Source organism: Lissotriton helveticus, chromosome 6, assembly GCF_964261635.1.
Source record: "Lissotriton helveticus chromosome 6, aLisHel1.1, whole genome shotgun sequence".
NCBI lineage: Eukaryota > Metazoa > Chordata > Amphibia > Caudata > Salamandridae > Lissotriton > Lissotriton helveticus.
In genome coordinates, this window is record NC_136067.1 from 1480017658 (window position 1) to 1480037363 (window position 19706).

General features: G+C 44.7%; 1 protein-coding gene across 1 annotated transcript in view; it reads right to left on the bottom strand.

Annotated features, from left to right (window-relative positions):
• CHRM3 (cholinergic receptor muscarinic 3) overlaps positions 1 to 19706 on the bottom strand; it is a 2680897-nt gene that overhangs the window by 2161305 nt on the left and 499886 nt on the right. Inside the window, exon 3 of the mRNA XM_078649289.1 lies at positions 5220 to 5311. The gene's annotated coding sequence lies outside the window, so the exon portion shown is untranslated. The remainder of the gene's footprint in view (positions 1 to 5219; positions 5312 to 19706) is intronic.

The window sequence follows — 19706 nt, forward strand, 5'->3', positions numbered from 1 at the left end:
ATGTGGATACTTCTGATGTGGCTACAACGAAGTCAACCCCAGTGGACACCCCTCTGTTCCACCATCACCCCTTCAGGCTTCTGCAAGCATACCTCGCCCCAGCCCAATAGAAGTTTCACCTAACACATCATGTCTGTCTAACACCCCAAGGACTTCTATGATTACTTCTCCTGAGGACGATATATCTAAATCTTGCCCGTCACTGGGCGAGAGACTTCGCTCACACAGTCTAGCCACATTAAATAAGGGACAAAAATCGGGCCCGACAAAAAACATGGTAATCCCCACAGCTAAGAACAAAAAAAATAGTAAGGAAGTCGGGGGAGCAAAACCAAAGGCTGGTAACACCCAAGTGACGGGTAGGCAAGTGGTCTTAACAAAGAGCACTAGCACACAAACAGATAGCGGGATTACCCCTTGGGACACAGGACTGGAGAAACGCTTTAGGAAATTAGAAACTACACTGAAAGATTCCCTTGAAGCAATGTTAAAGGAGAAAGTGGAGGGCCTTGAGAAAGATCTGATAGCTAGTTTAAGGCAGTTCACCGCTAGAATAGAACATCTGTGTGCAAAACAAGGGAACGTGGAACGACCCACTAGCAAGAGTAGAAGTAATACCCCACCCCAATTTATCCCAACAGGAAGGGAAGCAGAGGGCTTGGCGGCACCTATAAGTTCCATCCAAAAGGCCGCCTGCCTGACTGAGGGCAGAAAAGACTCCATACACAACAGAGAAATTGCTGACTCTGGAAGGTCAGCTAGATTAACAGCCCAGAGTAGTCCGAGCAAATCATCTGGTATGACTAAAGTATACAGCCCAAAAGGCACTGACCTGATCCCAAATACTGACGTTCTACATTTACCCCCGGCATCTTCACCATATGTAACAGTTCTAACAGGGGTACCCTCCTTGAAAAGGGATCAACAAGAATCCTGGCAAAACCTCCGTAATAAGGTTGTTGACTGGTTGATAAAATTCAAGCGGTTCCATCCGGGGGTCATTCACGACATTCTGATGGTCCGCAGGGTAGGGTGGCTGGGGCCTTCACCAAAAGACTTAAGAGGAGATTGTGTGGTTATTAACTTTAGGCGTCCCCAACAAGCAAGGAGGGCCACACAATGTATGGAAGATTCCCAGGGTGGGAATATGCTCATTAGTGCACTCTTCCTCGGATACTTCTACAACCCAAAGCATGTTGGGATCCCAAGACAGCAGCCTCCTACCATCTCCCTGGAGAATAGATTTGACGGTCTTACCAACCTAGAGGAGGTAGATTGACTACCCAACCATAGCTTAAATGTATCCCACCGGGAAAACAATATAGAGTCCGAGTGGGGCATGGAGGACGAGATCTATATTAATAAACAAGTGCCAAATACACTAGGATGGAGCGACAAGGATTCTGGTGATGGGTTATTGCTTCCAACCCATGACAGTAGTACTGAGACGGAGATGACTAACATTAGCAAAATCCCCAAAGGAGGTAACAGGGATACATCTGTCGCAGTAGGGGGTGCAGATCCTCAAGCTAGTCAAGTCATTCCATTCTTAATCCCTTCTCATGGTAGCCGTTTGTAAAACTTATGTCCTGGAATACAGCAGGCTTAACCAGGAACCTCCGGGACACTGCCTGGTGTACCTACACTGATGATTATGACATAATCCTCTTGCAGGAGACCTGGGCCTTAGATATATATATATGGAGTAGTGTGGCTCACTGGTTAGAGGCGGCAGGCCTGAGAGCAGAAGTCAGCCTGGGACCAGGGTTCAATTCCCGACGCGGCAGGGTCGTGGACCTTGGTCAGCGGACTCGATAATTCTCGCTTCGGTGCTTACTCTAATCAGGGGTTCCACTCGGCAACTCTGGGCATTATCTTGCCTAATCTCCACAACGGCCCCACCAATTCCGGGGATGCCTGGCTCCACCTTGGGGACTCCCAGCAAGGGACCATCCCACAGGGAAAGCCAGGACGGGTTCCCCAGAGTTATACAGCGCCGGGACGCCCCGTTGCTGGGGCAGCTGTGCGCTTTACAAGTATACTACATTTACACATTTACATCCCTCACAGGCTTGGCTATAAAACTTTTTCCCGCGAAGCTATCCCTTCAGCAAGAGGAAGAGCGTCCGGGGGCTTAGTGATTTGGATAAGAATCACTCTAAAAATTGAAGTTACCACCCTTTTTTATTCCTTCTCAAGATCTTCTGGGCGTTAAAATGGTGACAAATGACAAAGAAACTTTATTTTCAATAAATGTATACAACAGGCCAAATCCCCTAAAAAAGGAATCCAAGGTGATAGAGCTATTGGACTCTTATCTTGATACACTAGGATTTAACACAAAAGTGATTATAGGCGGGGATTTTAACTGTAAATTCGAGCCAATATTGGGCCTTGATAATCTACTTGATGAACAGGACAGGGCAAATGACATACCTGCTCTAGATAACACTGGGGTAGTCAAAAGTACGGTAGCAGCTATTCAGATTTTACAGCTAATGGTGGGACATGAATTAAGGGCTTGTAATGACCGTTTTCAGTCAGATAAACCAGCAGTACCAACATTTAATAAAGGCAACTCTAAGTCGCATATAGACTATCTACTGGTCTCCCTAAGTCTATGGTTTTTAATCACTGATTTCAAAGTAGACTTTAGGACAGAAAGCGATCACCTGCCACTTCAATTATGTTTAGATCCCCAGCCTTTTACAACCAAACTAGCTGTTGACGCCACAGCAAATGGCACTGACGGCGAACCCCAGGTAACAAATAACAGGCGCGCCCTAAAATGGCCCTATATTTTGGCCAAAGAAGCAACGATGGTAAATATTTATAACACTTTTTTAGACACCGTTGCATCTCGCCAGAATCTTACATTAGGCTCCCAAGGTGTACTAGATATGCACTACCATTTGATAGATGCGTTAATACCCCTGTTGAGTAATATCCATGACAGGGACAAACATTTAAATAGTAGCCACCTTGGACTAGGCAACCCCTGGTATAATAAAGAATGCCGTTTAGCCAAGTCTCACCTAATCCAGGCAGTTAAAATTAAGAACCCACAGGATATAACAGATAGCAGACAAGCATATAACAAAACTCTAACACGGACAAAAAAAAGCGTGGGATGAGGCTATCTGGGAGGATCTTCAAACTGCAGCCAAAATGAGAGATCATGGCACCTTTTGGTGCTTACTATCAAAGGGGAATAAGACCGGTAGGTCAACCAAGGATCTCTACTTAGATGCAAAAACATGGTGTGACCACTTCTCCAAACTTTATTCACAAAATGAAGTGGGTTCGTGCATAGTAGAACAAGAGGTCGTCTTAACCCCCAGTACAGCTTCTCTATATTTCAGCTTAGAGGAGACAAATCAGGCACTAAAGGCCATTAAGGCTGGTAAAGCCCCTGGACCTGACAAGATCCCTGGTGATATATTAACACATGACACGGAAGCCTGGGGGCCTTACATTAATTTCTTATGCAACTCTATAGTGGCAGGCACACCAATCCCTGAGACCTGGAAAGGGGCTGAAATTGTAACAATTTTTAAAAAAAGGGTATCGCTATGACCCAGCTAATTACCGCCCAATTAGTTTAATTGACCTTTTACAGAAAACTTATGCCAGACACATTTTAAATAGACTTTTAGGATGGATCGAGGAGACCCAGATCCTGACTAAATACCAGGCAGGGTTCAGAACAAAAATCAGTACTGTAGACTAAGTATTCAGGTTCACATGTATTTGCTGGAAGTACATTAATATCAGGAAGGGCAGCTTGTACATTGCTTTCATGGATCTAAGGGCCGCTTTCGACCTCGTTCCTTGTACCCTCTTGTGGGACACATTAAGAAATATGGGTGTCCCGGGCGAACTCCTTGTAGAGCTAATTAGACTCCAAACAGGAAACTACGCCAAAGTACGATGGGGGAAGGGAGGAGAACTTACAAAGGCCATACCAGTGAGAAGGGGCGTGCGCCAAGGCTGCGTGCTGGCGCCCACGCTATTCTCACTGTATGTTAACGATATACCCACATATCTGGGGGATTGTAGCCATGACTCCCCGAAATTGGGTGATGAAGCGATCACGTCACTACTCTTCGCTGACGATACAATCCTTATTTCACAAACCCCGAAGGGACTCCAAAATCTAGTGAACTCATTTCATAGTTACTGCATGGAAAAGGGATTAGAGATCAATTCATCCAAAACCAAATACATGTCCATAAACCCACATAAATCATTCAAGAAAAACTTGGCTCTAAATAACCAAAAACTAGAATATGTGGGGAGATTTAACTATTTAGGCATAATGCTGGACAGTAAACTTTCTTGGAAGGGGCAGCTAGAGAAAAGCAGATTATCCTTTAAACAAAACTCGATGCCGATCCTAAAAGTACATGGTGGGAGTTATTCAAAGACCATTACTCCAGCACTGGAAGTATTTAGAGCAAAGGCCCAATCAGCTGCACTCTATGGTGCTGAGCTCTGGGGGTCTTCCTGCAAAAGAAATTTTGAAAGGGATGAAAACAACTTCATACGTAGGCTACTCAAATACCGACCAGAACCCCCCTAGTTCCTGTGTTTTTGGATATTGACATAAAACGCACAGACCACCAAGCTATTCTAAGGCCGCTACTCTATTGGGTAAGGTTGTGGACCACTCCGGAGTTGACTTATTATAGAAGTGGATTAATAGAAATCATGCAGATCGATGAGTATAAGAACATTGCATGGTTAAAACATATTTCATTCTGGTGCATTAGGCTAGGGCTTTCCAACTTTTGGGAAGAGCCCCTGAGCATGACACCCCTCTGCAAAAAGCTTCTAAAGTTGACCTTCTGGTCTTACTTCACTATTGAAACATTACATAATTCATCAACCGGATCTTTGACCCAGAAGTTTTTGACCATGAAGGATACTACTTCCTTCGAACCTTTTATGAATGAGATAGGACCACCTCTAGCGAAATCCCTATATTTGCAATTCAGATATGGGGTCTTACAGACAAATATAAATACCTTCAGGTGGGGGGGCAACAAGGGCACTGACCTCTGTACCCTTTGCTCTCAAAGGGCAAAAGAGGATGATGTTCACTTACTTTTCTTCTGCCCGGCCTACAAGACTCCTAGGGTTCGTTGGATCAGATCCTTATGTAAAAATGTGGGCGTTAGATCCTATAAAGAAGCTGAACGCATATTTAAGTCCAACACCTCACAACTGGTAGTGTTTTGTACAAGTAGGTTCTTACTTAATGTGTACCTGATTAGAAAGAAGCTTGGCCTTAAGCTATAGTGCAACAATCCTGACTTCAGTCTCTGCTATTTTGCACATTTTGCACACTGTACATCTTTTTAATTAACGTATTTAAATTCTTTTAATCTGGCTTTTAAACTAAAATTGTATCTTTTTTATGTAATGAGATTGCAGGTTTTAGGGCGGTAACTGTAAATATTGTAAATATGGACAAACTGTTCATTTGTCTCTCTCCACCTCTTTGCAGCCTGTTCTCGTGGACAATTATTGTAAAATGCACTGTGGTTATTGTTGTAAAATGTTTATTTTATTTTTCCTGCTTTTATGGCTAAGATAGCTGAAATAAAGTTGTAACAGACATTAACAATTTCAATCTTGACTCCTTGCAATCCGGCTTCAGAAAAGGTTTTAGCACTGAAACCGCCATGCTAAATATAGTTAATGACATCCACTGTTCTCCTGACAATGGTGAATCCTGCCTACTCATTCTCCTTGACCTCTTGGGTGCCTTTGATACAGTCAACCACAATTCCCTACTCATCTCGCCCAAGACTTGCTTTGGCCTTAACAGTCAGGTCTTTAAATGGTTCTCCTCATTTCTTCAACAGAGAACACAACAAATCAAAATTAACGACTGCCTATCTAACCCCTAACCTGTCTTCCTAGGTGTCCCTCAAGGCTCTATTCTCTCCCCCTCTCTCTTTAACCTCTTCACTTGACCCCCCTTACCCTCATTCTGAAACAAGCTGAAATCAAGTATTGCCTCTGTGCTGACAACACCCAGCTTTACTATAAGAGTAGGTCCCACTCTGAGGTACTTCATCTTACCATACCTTGAACAAGATCCAATCATGGTACTACTCCAATCATCTCAAACTTAACCCAAATAAAACTGAAGTCATCCTCTTCTCTCCTAAAAACAACAGGCTCCCCATCCAAACCTGGACCTCAGACCTTAATGCACTCAACTATTCGCTCTTGTTGTCCAATTCAGTGAAATCACTTGGTATTATCATTGACAAAAATCTGACCATTAATGAACACAAGAGTTCTCTTCACTCTCCATCATCTGAAGAAAATCAAACCCTTCATTCAACCTGAAGACTTCAAATGGGTTGTGCAATCCCTGGTACTCTCAAAAATTGACTACGGTAAGGCTATCCTCACAGGAACCCTGAAAGTTCTCCTAGCCCCACTCAGATCCATGCTCCACTTAGCAGCCAGGCTAATCACTGACTATACACATTATGACCACATCTCCCTAGCCCTGAAGGCCCTTAACTGGCTTCCTGTTGAAGGTAGATCCTCCTACAAGACAGCATGCATCACGCATAAAGCACTACACCAGAATGCCCCGTTGTACCTCACAAATAAACTAAAAAAAGCGGGCGGATCCAAATCGATGAGGAGCACTAACACTCTCCTCCTCATCCCCCCTTTATTTAAAAAGAAGAAGACTCTATCTCGTGCCTTCTCAGGAAACGCTCTGAACATCTGGAATGCCCTCCCCAAGGAATTGCATGGTAACCCCTCCTACATCAGCTTTAAAAAAAGAACACAAAATGCACCTTTTCAGTAAATACTGGGTCCTTAACCTGGCATCTGACCTCACACTCTGCCTCCCCTGTCCTTATCCTCCTCTATGTCACTCCTTTCTCTCACTTCTTCCCTCTCCTCTTTTTTCTCTCTTCCTGTGCACTCCCCCTACCCCCTTCTATCTCCTCACCTCCATCCACTTTCCTTACCTCCCTCCTCCTAAAATCCCTCCTGGTCAACCGTTCCCCCCTCTTCCCAAATTTGTTCCTCCCGCCTATTCTAATCTAATTATACCTCACCCACAACTCAGCCCTGAATCTTTTTTCTCCCTCTGTCACTCTCTTTGTAAATGTATCCGTTATTGTTGTTACTATGTTTATTAGGCCTCCGTTAAGCGCCTTTTCATGTATATTGCCCTTGGCTCATTTCAGTTTGATTTTACTTGTCTAATGCTCTGCTATTGAACAATCCTTTCTTTGTCCTGTAATGTTGTTTGTGCACATGTAAAGCGCTCTGATACCCCCCAGTTGAGCCAGCACTATATAAAACCTTTCAAATAAATAAGTAAATAAAAATAAAATATTCTATGACATCATTTGTAATATCACTGCAACATTTGCTGTAAAATTACTGATGAGAAAACTGTGCATGGGGGCGCGAGTTATAGTTACCATGGGTCATGAGTTAAAGTTACTTGAGATCATTCTAACTATAGATGCTGTACATTGATACTTCTATAGCGCACTACTCACCCGCAAGGGTCTCAAGGCGCTTGTACGAATACCGCTGTGGAACCCATCCTGGCTTTCCCTGTGAGGTGTCCACTCCTGGGCACCCCCAAGGTGGAGGCCAGGCATCCTTAGCGTTGTGGGGGCCGTTGTGCAGATTAAGCAAGCTATTGCCCAGAGTTGCAGAGTGGGACTCCATGATTGGAATAGGCACCGAGGCCAGAATTATCAGGTCCGTGGAATTTTGAGCCCACGACCCGCCGAGGCGGGGAATTGAACCCTGGTCGCGGGCTAGACCTCTGCATCAGGGTCTGCCGCTCTAACCATTGCGCCACACTTCTCCACATGAGCCACACTTCTCCACATGCTGAATTCCAATGGTTTTATCGAAGTGAATATGGGCCTGTTGACCCCAAGTCGTCATTACAAAATGTAAGGATTTTTGTTATCAAATCAGCACCTGCGGGCATCTGTTGAGAGTCAGAGTACGGCAGGGCGAGGAACTGACATAATTTATTCGGCCACAATTGGTGAGTGAATCTCCTTTGAAGAACATGGCTGCATGACTCGTTTCTACTAAAGAGACAAATTTCACTTATATGCATATGCGAGTGTGCAGCCACCCTCACTGAGAGGAGATTCTAATGACACAGTTACTAATGCCAGACATAATAATATGGAAGCCCAGGAGGCTCAAGTCCGTCTTCTCTCACCAGATTCTACCTGTCCAATGGGAAGGAGGGCAGGGTGTTTAAATTGTGGCTATGGTAATGCCAATATGAATGGCAGTGAGAAAGAATGTGTAGCTGAAACACATCTGCAGTAAGTAATTTAAATGATGATCAGACACCGTGGAGTGCTACGGTGAGTTGGTGTTTACATTTTACATGGGAGCCACTGCCCTGACGGACGCACCCGCCTGCAAGTAGTTCAACAATATGGAGCGGCAAATTTATGGTAAATTGTGAAAGTATTGTCACAACAGCCGTTGACTCTGAGGGAAATGGCGCCGGTTGACAAGAACTCGTTGTTACAAAAATGGAAGGATTTCGGTCACCAAACCAGCACCTGCAGGCACCTACCTGTGGAGATCCAGTGCTTGGCAGGGCGAGTAACTGACATTGTTTATTGTGCCACAATTGGTGAGTCACTGTACTTTTAAGAACATAGCTGTATGACTCGTTTCTGCTAATGAGACAGAATTAAATTATATGCATATACGAGCATAAAGCCACCTTCATTGAGAGAAGATTATAAAGCTGCAGTTAGTAAAGGTGGACATAATAATTTGGAAGCAAATGAGGCTTCAGTCTGTCTTCCCTCTCCAGACTCTACCTGTCCAATGAGAAGGAGGGCAGGGTGTTTAAATTGTGGCTATGGTAATGCAAATATGACTGGCATTGAGAAGGGCTGTGTAGCTGAAATGTGTCTGCAACAATTAATTAAAATGATGTTCATAGACCACGTAGTGCTCTGGTGATTTGGTGTTTATATTTTACATGCGAGCCACTGCCATGATGGAAGCAAGTAGTTTGGTAATATGGCGTGGAAACTTGGTGGTAAATTGTGATGGTATTGCTGAAGCAGAGTTCCAAGATGGCTGTCAACACTTCCTTGTTAACCCCTTCGATGCTGGTGACGGAACCGTTCCGTCATCAGTCACGGCTGAGCTGTGCTGATGACGGAACGGTTCCGTCACGACCGCGCCCTGTTCTGGAATGTCCAGCACAGGGCGCGGCTACGGCGCCGCACGGAAGCGGTTAAAGTGTTGCCAGCCAATCAGAGATCTGCAGAGCGCTTCATGAGATCATTATTTGTGAAGCCTTCACGACCACGGATATACAAATTTGGATTTGCTTTTATTTCTCGCAAACTACTGAACGGACGTAAACCAAATAAAAAAAAAGCACAATTTGCTGACCAAAAGCTAGCCTTCTCCAAATTTGGTGTAATTTGTCTAACGGTTCAGGCTGCAGGTGTGTCTACAGAGTCTATGGGAATTGAGATGGGATTGCACTTTTTTACCCCCCATTTTTCTTGGCCCCCCATTTTACAGATCACCCCAACACTTTCCATGCACAAGATGCACTAGCACACTTGTTTTGAACATTTCGGGAAGACTCGTCAAACGCAACAAAGATATAGGCAATTAAAAAAACACTTTTCCTATGGAAACATGGTCCTAACTATAACTACATACTAGCGGCTGCCAGTAGGTTATATATATAAATATAAATATGTATATATATATATATATGTGTGTGTGTGTGTGTGTGTGTGTGTGCATGTGGGTAAACGTATATTTCATATATATATTTATATGCGTCAGAACTGGGGCCCAGCCACAGCTCAACATAATCTGATTCAAGGCAAGTATATCCTATCCTCTTCATTACAAGTGCTATAGGATTTAATGCATTTGTAATATGGCGGATGTGATATCCACCACGTTTCTGACTACTCCGTCTGCCAAACTCTGAATCAGACCGTTAATCACTGCGTGCCTCAAAAAAACAGTGTAAAAATGTGTAAAAAACAGTAAGTGTACTTATCAGATTGAGAGAGGGCCGTTCTGTTCACCGAGCCTCAACTAACATTTAACTGTGTTATTGTTTCACTGAAAAGATATTATATATGGATGGCTGTGTTCATTGAGGCTTTGTATCTCTTTAAACACCAAGAATCAGAGAAATATGTTTAATACTTGTGGAATGTCTTATAAAATAAACACTGCTAAGTTGACTTGGTGAAGAATCAGCAACACATGGAGATCTCAACTGGGAAAACCTAGTTTGGAATGTGCTGTAGGACACGAGCCACGGGCTATTAAAGGCAGCACGAAGCACGGAAATGGCATATTTTGTATCCGGGTAAGAGAGCCAGCTGGCCTGAACATGAGAGAATGCTCGCTGACAGACCCAAGAACAGGCCATACGTTGGCTGTAAAAAGGCAACTGAACACAAAAGCTAGCAGCTTGTTTTCTCTCCTGGACGGACGAAAGCAGCAAGAAATTGGCGAAATGCACCATTTTGTAAGTGCGCTCGGAACAGAGGGGATAAACGGGGGCAGCTAGGCCTGAGCTTAATTAATTAAACATTACACCATCCATTGCTCTAAACGGGAAAAAGGGAGGCTGTCATATTTATTCCACTATAAAGTCTGCTTTCGCTAGTAGTTCAAGAATGCCATCGCATTGTACCTAAACATACAAAACCGCCTTCTTCTCTTACTGAAGGCACAAACACAGATACACATACGCTATTGATACTTTTATTTAGAGAATGTGTCATTTATTTTTCCTTGAAGAGGATTTTCATATTTTTGATGGAAAGAAAATATATGTATCTAGGAATATTAAACACTGTTGTCAAAACGTCTTTTTGTGTAATATAACATTGCAAAACCCTTGGCAACAGGAACAAAACATGATTATAAACTAGTTAGGGCTATAACTATGAAAGACAACATTTCGCATGGACCACATTAAAATTATATTTTGGGATGGTAACCTAAAGCACAGAGAGACGGTATTGCCACACCAATCCCTGCAAGAGGGAGTCGTGCTACGAACTCATTATGGCCAAGCTAACGTAGTGTAATTTACTTGGAATGAGGCAGTGATAACGATGATTGTGGCACGTTTATGATGCACTTAACACAATTACATCTCTCTGTACTAGAAAGCACGCTTCCTCCAACTACGAGAAGGAGGCAATAACACCTTTCGGAAAAAGAGATACTGTTTTTTCAAGTAGAATTGAATGTGAAGAGTGAGGCCTCTAATTATAGGGTCTCGGAAGATGGGTGGCACATATTAACTCCTGTGCAAACAAACATTAGCAATGCCAAAAGGTATAATGTGCTAATGCATGCAACGTTAGCACATTAGTGAAAGCAATTGTAAAGGAGTTCCTCATGGAGTTCAATGCAAGCACTAGAGTGGAGGTGGAAAGATACACTCCAACAGCATTAGTAGACAAATGGCTACTCCAATGGGCTGTGCCAACATGTGATTAACAGAATCCCAAACCAATGTCTGAAACAGGCCGGTGGAAGGAAGCCACTGGTCGAATGGGGCAGAACCAAAACAAAGACTCTGGTCATTGAAAAGGTGTTGTATCTTGCCTTCAGTCACTAGAGGGCAGATGCTACTTTCAGTGCAGTCATGCAGAAAATTCAGTGGTAAACTTGGAGGAGAGGAAAAACAGAGGCAGCAGCTGCTCCACCAGAATGGCAGAGGAGGGCCCCCCAGCCTTCCAGCAGCGTAAAAAAGAAAAGAAAAAAAAGTGATAATAAACCGTGGTTTAATATTGCTTTTTTTTGTTTCCCGGAGTCTTGGCGGCAGGGCCAGGGAGAGAACAGGTACCACACAGGAGTGGTATGCACTGTTCAACTGCCATGTGCACTGAAGTTCTCTCCAACCATTACAAAGTGCAGCACACCTAGAAAAAACAAAAACTAGGAGAAATACAAGTATTTCTTCTTGTTGCGCCATTCTAACGCCTGCTCTTGCATGGCATTACATTTTGGTGCTGCCTCAAATTTACACCTCTTTGTAAACCTGGCATCAAAAAGCAATTGGTGTTGTGGTGGAACGTCCACAGCAACACCCAATGCACGCAGATTCCTGTGTGAAAAGGTAGCATATTTACAAAGCGCTGTTAAGCCACAAATCATTGCTTAGTGCCACTTTGTAAATACAGTGCAGGGCATACCGCTACTGGAGCATCAAAAAAGGTGACGCTCCAGTGATGCTAATGGCTTGAACATATGGGACTCCTTCTTGTACAAAAACAATCATTGATGGCGTTTTCCTCTTTCTATGTGTGCTGCAGAATGCACCACACATAGAAAGAGGAAAAATCGAGGAGAAATAACAGTATATTTCCTTGTTGTGCCACTCATACGCCTCCCCTTATGAGGCTTATTATTATGACTTATTCCTAGGTTTATGAAACGTTGCAAATCTGGGAATGAGGCAGAATCCTTGGGTGTTGCGTGGGAACACCCGCAGCAACACCCATGGCACGCCCCTTTCACGCACCGCAATGTGTTAAAAGGGGCCATATTCACAAGGCCATGAAAAGCCATGTCTTGTAACTATGGATCAGCACATTGCGCCGCCGGTGTGTCAAGAAAAGTGATGCAGCAGTGGCGCGGCACAAGGGGCTTGTTAATAAACCCCTTCGTTTTTAGGTAAAAATTTAATAGCGTAGTTTACACAATATAGCACTAAGATATGTTCTAAATCTAATTTTTTTCTCGTCAGTAGCAGCTACAGTGCTTATTGAACAAAACACCAAAACAGGACACCTTAAACGTGTGTTCTGAACTCTGCATGTTTTTACATATATAACAATAGAGCTAATGACATGATGGTCATTATAAAGGGCATACACAGCTTGTCAAAAATGTTTTATGTTTTAGGCCAATAACAAATCCCTGTCGTAATTACCGGAATCAGTGGTAGACATTATATTGAAGTCTGAAGGATTAAAGTCTGAGCAGGCAATAACACAAACCAAACCATTCATTTGGGGGTTGCAAGCGGATCCCCGCAGTGGCAGATCATCCCATTGATCTATCTTACAAAATAAGTTAAAAAAAATTATTATACAGCAATGAATACATATTTAAAGAGAAGCTTTCTAGATAGGGCCAGGAACACAGTACATATACTCAAATTACACTTTTGGGTGGAAATATGAAGCCAGAAGAGGACTTGAATCATAACAATAAAGATTTAGAGATACAACTTTACAATAAGAGTCAGAATAAATATTTACATTAACTGATGTAGGGATATCGTGAATTGGGAGAACGGTCAAGGGATAAGAAGTTGTCTTCGCACACAAGGTTGAGAAGGTGAGTTCAATCACGTAACATAGTTACTGTGATGGTGACATGCTTCACCTACAAAATTGGGTAACCCTTTGTAGATTGAGAAGTTTTCAAAACATTATATACATTATTCATATACTGTAGGCACAGACTTCCCTTGATTACGGGAAATATAGTACTGCCCACATATTGTTTCTAACATAGACATGACAATAAATGTACTGTAAGATCAGTCTTATCATTCATGCTTTTCATACATTTCATCACAGACAGGAAGGGTAGATTTTATTAGTATTGGGTACAAATCCCTAACCAGAGGGCCTTGCATTCACAGCATTGATAAAGCCCAATGCTTGTGTTATCACTGGCAAACCATCATTTCCACCACTCCCACCTGGGAAATAGCTATAAGTAAGTTTATCTGCCAGTGTTCTGGTTCTAATGAAGGTGGCAGAATTAGGTTACCAACCTGAACAATACGTGGGCAGCACTATATTTCCGTTAGACAAGTCAATCTTGAGGCACATGCGTGTTATCTAGAATGCAGATTAAAACATTGGAATGTTGAGAGCTACATCTAAATGTTTGAAACATTGAGCACCGAGGCACAAATGAAACAAATCAATAGAAAGTCTTACAGTGTGTATGGGGGGATGTGTTTGTGTGTATTTGAAAAGCACTGAAAAAACAGAATTTATGCTCAGCTAATGCAATTCCAGAATACCTAGAAAATTGGCCAATTATGGTATGCAATGCACATCTTGCGTTACGTCATCCACTATGTTTCGCACTTGGTGGTCATCTTTTTTTCTTGCGCCATTGGCAGGGTGGTGTTGTGAACTGTGCTAAATGTCAATTAGCCATATGGAATGACGGATCAACAAATATAGTACACCGCATACAATGTATAGAAGCGTTTTACAATCACCAAATATAAAGCAACTTAAAAACGTCATATTGAATCCTATTATCTATCATTGCTTAAAATTGTCGAAGACAGCTTTTAGCATAACTGAATATCTTGACCCTCTTACAGAAGGTAATTTCTTTCTTAATTTTCCACACCATGGGGGATACTCTCAAGAAGGCGTGATAATTACCGCAAAATTAGCTTAACACAACTCTTCACATTGCAGTCTATCGCAGGAAAATCACGCTGTGTTAACGTCCTATTCACAACACGGCGGTACCATGTGATAGGCTCACGATAACGCGTCAAATGTCCGCGATACAGTCAACAATACGCTGCAAAAATGCAAAACACGAACACAAAAAAAGTTGAGATGAGGCCAATCGCGATACAAAATTCAGCGAAAACCAGCGACAGGCCTACAATTCCCACGTGTCAGGCATGAAAATTCACTATAAAAGCAACTAGAAAAAAAGAAACTGCGTAGCACCATGGAGGCACCTGGACCGAGTGCAGAGGCCAACATGAACCCCACAAGCCCCACAGACCACCAGCAAGGAACCTTGTGGTCGGGGAAGGCCAAGGAGAAGAGGAAGAGGCAGACGTGTTGCAATACACAGGAAATCCAGATCAGCGTCATGGAGGAGACAGAACACTACCACCAACTGAAAGTCAATTTGACAAACGTGAATGCAGTCAGAGTGTCGAGGAGGACAATGGAGGAGGCCAAGAGGTGCTGGCATGATGGGAAAAGCCAAACCAAGCACAAACCCGCTGCCAACAGGAAGGCAGCGACAGGAGGTGGAAGTCCTGCACCACAGGAGGAGCTGGAGAAAAGTCATCAGTGTGGAGACGGTGCAAGGAGTTAGGAGTATGGACACAGCTCGATAGGACCTGACACAACATCAACAGGGTGAGTAACGACCATGAACTGGGGAGACGGGGGAGATGGGCACAATAACACATGCACAACGATGTATAGCACACTGCACAGCCACAATGACCCAGGATCATGTCCTGATCCCTGTGGCACAGGCACACTGCAGAACACACACATAGCATTCACAGCACACCCGACGACAATGTGGTACAAAGTGTAACACCAACACTGCAGAACAGAGGACACAACTGGGTCCGTTCATGCGCTGAAACAGGCCAATCACATCTAACATAGCAGGAAACTGTGAGATAGAAACTATGTGTGCAACGTCACATCCGTCATGCAGTCCAAATGTACCCTGTCCCGCATCAAATATACTGCACCTCTCAAACAGTCACAATGTACATTGTCATATAGTCTGCATGTAAACAAGAACAATGTGCCAACATACATGTCAACACAATGTCAACATGCATCTCCCCTTCACATTGCAGAGGGACAGAAAACACCGCCAGCAGAGCAGACCAGACAACTCATCAGTGATTCTAGAGAGGAAAACCACACCTTGGACACTGATGCCCTACAACAGATCATGGACATCTTAGGCAACCCACCACCAGGAGCAGGGCAGCCAAGCTACATTGAGGAGACTCCAGCCCCTGCACAAACCACACAGCAGGAAGCACCCGCCACAATGGCTGGCTCCCAACACTTCACCGAGGCACACAGCGCTTTCCAATGCCAGGTGTCAGAATGCCAAAAGGAGGTAGCCGAACAGGTGGGGTCAGAGCTCATGGAAGGCAAACTACATCACATACGTGGGTGTCTAAAGTCCCATCAGGGACCACCTACACCCCACAAAGGAGACCCACACTGCGACAGAGACACATGCATTTGCACATTTCCAGTACTGAACCATGCCCAGAGCCCCGCAATTAGTATTAACACACCCACGCTGGACCTGCGTACGCCCCCAGTCCACTCCTCTTACGTATTGAGTGGGTGATGACAAAGCTACATGTCCAAGGTCTTACTCGCTGTGTGTGGTGACATGTTTGCATCCACCATACACAGCACATTGCAATATTGTAGGGCCTGGGGCCCTCATGCATACATTATGACCACACGGACACACGTAGATAGTCTGTTCAACTGGCTACGGGCACGTGCACCAGGCTCCTTTATTGGCAGGGTCACATGTACAGTACCGCCTGTGCTGGATGTGTGTGGGGTGAGTGTAAGCCAGCCACTAAAGGAGTGGGTGGTGCTGGCAACAACTTGAACAGTGAACACTTTTGAAACGGAAACAGAAAACCCAAGCATCACAGAGACAACTGCGGAGCATCATGGTGGTAGCCGGAGCGAGTACAGAGATCACCCAATATGCACGCGTTAGAGTCCCTGAGTTGCAGTGCACTGAGGTTGGGGCACTAGAGCTGCTCATGTGATCAAATTGTCTAGGATTGTGTCCCTTTGGGATATTCCTGATGCAGCTGCAGTGGGGTATGTTACACCTGCATCATCTTCCTCATCATCGTCCCAGGTCTCCCACACTGCCTGAGGTGGCATTGCCGCATGAGCTCACCAGAGCACAAAACTCAATCAGAAATGGTCTATGAGTTGTGGTGCACTGAGTTAGTGCTGAGCAGGGGATCAGGCAGATGATGGCATCCACGACAGGTGTGAGAAACTCCAATAGTTTGCCAGTATGATTGTTCCATCGCTGGCAGTTGGCATTTGGAGGTGGTCCTGGCATTGGTGGCGTGTGCCTCCTGCAGTGATGCGTTGTCTGGGCTGGTCAGGACTCGATTTGGTGTGTGAACACTGGTGGACCGCAGTTAAGGCTGGAGGCAGAGGACAGTGCAGGGCCACAGACACATGGTGTTGAAGGCCCCAAGGCCATCATCTCAGAGGCCATCCAATATCTCAGTAGACAGGGTCCTTGACTTGAGCTGCACAAAGTTAGTGGTCTAGGACGCACAGCGGCCGACACAGGCACTCCGCCACGGGCCAGTGATTTGCGGTGCGCTGAGGTAGGACCATGAGGACTGAGCGGGTCCTCTTCGATGTCTAAGGTGAATGTGGCAGAGGGTAGCAGGGGACAGTGGAAGGTGTCCTCCAGGACATGATGTAGAGGGCAGAAGCTGTCTGGAAGCAGCAAATGGAGGAATGGATGCTAGAGCCTCGTTTTCACCACCAATTCGGTATCAGCCACAAGGGGATGAAGACAACCTCCAGTCCATAGACTCAGATGCCACCAGAGTTCAACCAGGGAGTGGCTCCATGGCATCTGTTGCCTTTCAGGTATAGCTCTGGCCTGGGCTCCCTTTTCTGTTGCAGGCTGTCGTCCGACTTTACACCAGTTCCGAGCAGGTGTTATTTTCCTGCTGCTAACGTGTCTTATCACCTGTTTTCTATTCTTATCCCAGATAGGGCTGTTTGTTGAGAATGTTGACATGTAGTGATGTCTCGGCATTTTGCACGGGAATGCCTACTTTGCATCTCATTAGCGATAGTTGCCGGGGTCATCTATGGTGGTGTTTTTTGTGGTTGCTATCGCAGGTAAACTGGTAATATGGGCTGTTAGTACCAGCTTGTGCATGGAGCAATACGTTTATCACGACTTTGGCTGCGATAAATTTCCATTAACTCTACGATACATCCTTGAGAATAAGCCCCCATATATGTTAAAAATAAAAATCTCAAAAGAAGATTGATTGCCCCGAAATGAAAACCATATGTTCAGTGTTTTACACTTTCTCCCCACATGATGCAAATGTTCCTGTGTCAATCCTTTTTAGGCATCCAGCACTCATAACCCCTTTAGCCATCCAAAATTAAATTTCAGATAAAAAACACACTTCCTTGTTTAGCTACAGATACCTTTTTAGTTGCTCCCTGGCAGAGACTGCAAAGCTAAAGATACTGCTCCAACAGAAACATGTTATAGCAGAATGCTATTTTATGCTGAAACTTGTTCAACAATTTTACCTTTATTTAAGAAGGTTTTATATCCTATATTCTGCTCTAGGCACATTTCACTTGAGCTATGCTACCTCCAGAATAGTTAAGAACTCGCTTCAGACCTTTGGGTTGCCTTGCATGTTTTTAACAAACAGAGAGTTAAATCACAGGGGACACTGTTCCAAGACCGGGGTGCAAAATGTCACCCTCTCATCAAAAGGAAAGATTAGGAGTAGAGTAGATAGTGAGAGAAAGAGGAAATAGAGTGAGGCAGAGTTACATTCCCGGTATCAAGGATCCAATCCCGAAGGGGAGGGCCAAATCTAGCCTCTTAGTAGCCCCCACACACCCCAAAGGATATCATGCTTCATCATTGGGCCTTTGCTCCTCATCGGGCCAGCTCTGCAATGATCGACAGGTCCCCACAAAACTGAGATCTTTTAAGAGAAAAGCTCAGGTGAATGCTGGTGTGTGGGGTGGATCCAGGAGTGGAGGTAGTGGAGGTAGTGGAGGTAGTGAAGTGCGTCCAGTGAAAAATACTGAAAATAAAACTGCCTAGGAGTATCCACAGAAAGACATTTTAATAACGTGGTACCCCTGGTAGACTAAAAAACCCGAAGGTCAGTGGGTTACTGTACGGCTTGATGTGTCCGAGTAACTATAAAAAGGTCTACAAGTTTCACACCTGGTATGTCTTAGTGATCTGTGGCATTTCCTCAGGACCTAACAGTGAGATATTAGGTAAAGTGCATGTTTAGGTTATCTCCATTACCATTTTTAGCCCTAATGCTTTGCTCGAACATTTAGGTTCTACTGACAGGAGGCTCTTTCAGACCTTCACTTTTTCTTGTTTGAAAATCACACTTTTATTTTCCAGAGGACATTCAATAACATACGTTATTAAAGAAGGCACATTCATGCTGTCATATCATAGGTTTTTCCACATGTTTGATGTCCATTAACTTGGGGCCTGTGTGAAATTGTTTTACACATGCAAATAATGAGCCAATAATAACCTACGCTGCTGCCAACGCACCTGACTGCCGCCGCCACTGTTTTATGCCCTTCTGCCACAGGGGTCTAACAACGCTCCTCGCCGGACCCGCTTCGCGGGTCCCGCAGCGCGGCGTCCTCACAGGGGCTGCTGATTCTGGACGGGGACTTCTTCACTTGACCGGCAGGGCTGCGAGCAGGAAGCAGGGACTCCGTGGACCAGGAGTCCCTGCGAGCCTCATCAACATCAGCTGGGCTGCTCTCCCTGCCGGCCACGCCCACCGCCCACGGAGTTAAACAGGGGGGGCCTCTGACATTGCAAGTGGGATCATTGTGTTTTCTACGCTGCTGCCAACGCACCTGACTGCCGCCGCCACTGTTTTATGCCCTTCTGCCACAGGGGTCTAGCAACGCTCCTCGCCGGACCCGCTTCGCGGGTCCCGCAGCGCGGCGTCCTCACAGGGGCTGCTGATTCTGGACGGGGACTTCTTCACTTGACCGGCAGGGCTGCGAGCAGGAAGCAGGGACTCCGTGGACCAGGAGTCCCTGCGAGCCTCATCAACATCAGCTGGGCTGCTCTCTCTGCCGGCC